The sequence below is a fragment of the Petromyzon marinus genome, unplaced genomic scaffold (genome assembly GCF_048934315.1).
Source record: "Petromyzon marinus isolate PM22_M1 ecotype Great Lakes invasive population unplaced genomic scaffold, UKy_Petmar_22M1.pri1.0 PM_G_Scaffold_93, whole genome shotgun sequence".
Classification (NCBI taxonomy): domain Eukaryota; kingdom Metazoa; phylum Chordata; class Hyperoartia; order Petromyzontiformes; family Petromyzontidae; genus Petromyzon; species Petromyzon marinus.
In genome coordinates, this window is record NW_027423050.1 from 492,501 (window position 1) to 495,000 (window position 2,500).

The following is a 2,500-nucleotide window of genomic DNA, read 5'->3' on the forward strand; positions in this document are numbered from 1 at the left end:
GACCCCGTGATACGCTAGAAATTGGCGGGGATGTCTCTCTTGTGGCTCACGGGGCTGTTAGGGTGGCACAGAAATCCCTCGGAATGGGAAAACGGGTCATTTTCGTGTCGCCACATTGCATGCGAACCGCATGCAACTTCCAGAGGCATTTGCAGCAGAAATGCATGTGCAGTCAAAAAAAAATTGATATTTTTCACGGATAGACCCCGTGAAACGCTAGAAATTGGCGGGGATGTGTCTCTTGTGGCTCACGGGGCTGTTCGGGTCGCACAGAAATCCCTGGGAATGGGAAAACGGGTCATTTTCGTGTTGCCACATTGCGTACGAACCGCATGAAACTTCCAGAGGCATTTGCAGCAGGAATGCATGTGCACTCAAAAACTTCTATATGTTTCACGGATAGACCCCGTGAAACGCTAGAAATTGGCGGGGATGTGTCTCTTGTGGCTCACGGGGCTGTTAGGGTGGCACAGAACTCCCTCGGAATGGGAAAAGGGGTCATTTTCGTGTTGCCACATTGCATAGGAACGCCATGAAACTTCCAGAGGCATTTGCAGCAGAAAGGCACGTGCACTCAAAAATTTTAATATTTTTCACGCATAGACCCCGTCAAACGCTAGAAGTTGGCGGGGATGTCTCTCTTGTGGCTCACGGGGCTGTTAGGGTCGCACAGAAATGCCTCGGAATGGGAAAACGGGTCATTTTTGTGTGGCCACATTGCATAGGAACGGCATGAAACTTCCAGAGGCATTTGCAGCAGGAATGCATGTGCACTCAAAAACGTCTATATTTTTCACGGATAGACCCCGTGAAACGCTATAAATTGGCGGGGATGTCTCTCTTGTGGCTCACGGGCGCTGTTAGTTAGGGTCGCACAGAAATCCCTCGGAATGGGAAAAGGGGTCATTTTCGTGTTGCCACATTGCGTACGAACGGCATGAAACTTCCAGAGGCATCTGCAGCAGAAATGCATGTGCACTCAAAAACGTCTATATTTTTCACGGATAGACCCCGTGAAACGCTAGAAATTGGCGGGGATGTGTCTCTTGTGGCTCACGGGGCTGTTAGGGTCGCACAGAAATCCCTCGGAATGGGAAAACGGGTCATTTTCGTGTTGCCACAATTGGCATACGAACGGCATGAAACTTCCAGAGGCATTTGCAGCAGAAATGCATGTGCACTCAAAAACGTGAATATTTTTTCACGGATAGACCCCGTCAAACGCTCGAATTTGGCGGGGATGTTTCTCTTGTGGGTCACGGGGCTGTTCGGCTCGCACAGAACTCCCTTGGTCCACCTGATTCGTGCATACAGGCAGCAACTAAAACTCTGTAAACCTGCTGTGAGGACATCTAAACAGTGGACCAGTGAGGCTGTGGAAGATTTGCGGGCGTGCTTAGACTGTACTGACTGGGATATGTTCACGACTGCTACCAATAGTCTGGATGAACTCACAGAGGCTGTGTACATCAGCTTCTGTGAGGACTGCTGTATCCCAACACGTACCAGGGTGAACTTTAACAACAACAAGCCCTGGTTCTCAGCAAAGCTCAAAAGGTTGAGGTTGGAGAAGGAGGAAGCGTTTAGGAGTGGGGATAGAGACAGATTCAAGGAGTCGAAGAACAGGTTTAGCAAAGCGGTGAGAGAGGCTAAACGACTGTACTCAGAGACACTAAAACACCAGTTCTCTACTAACGACGCTGCTTCTGTCTGCCAAAGGGCTCAGGCACATCACCAACTACAAACCCAGAGCGCCCCACACCACTAACGACTCCCGCCTAGCCAACGACCTGAACGAGTTCTACCGTAGATTTGAAAGACAATTGGACTGTCCTGAACCACCCCTTCCCACCCAAGAGGCCCCATCCCCCACCCATACTACAGAAACGACTCTCTCCTTTCAGGAGGGAGAAGTTAATGGGCTTTTCAAGAGGCAGAATCCACGCAAAGCAGCCGGGCCGGACTCTGTCTCTCCAGCCACCCTCAGGCACTGCGCTGGCCAGCTGTCTCCGGTGTTCACCAACATCTTTAACACCTCCCTGGAGACATGCCATGTACCAGCCTGTCTCAAGTCCTCCACCATCATCGCTGTGCCCAAAAAGCTAAGGCCAACAGGACTAAATGATTACAGACCGGTCGCCCTTACATCTGTGGTAATGAAGTCTTTTGAGCGCCTGCTCCTGGCACACCTCAAAGCCATCACAGACCCTCTCCTGGACCCCCTTCAGTTTGCCTACAGAGCCAACAGGTCTGTGGACGACGCAGTTAACATGGCCCTCCACTTCACCCTACAGCATGTGGACGCCCCAGCATCCTACGCCAGGATCCTGTTTGTGGACTTCAGCTCTGCCTTCAACACCATCATCCCTGCCCTGCTTCAGGACAAGCTCTTCCAGCTGAACGTGCCCTACTCCACCTGCAGGTGGATCACAGACTTCCTCTCTGACAGGAAGCAGTGCGTTAAGCCGGGAACAGAAGTCTCTGACTCCAGGTCCATCAG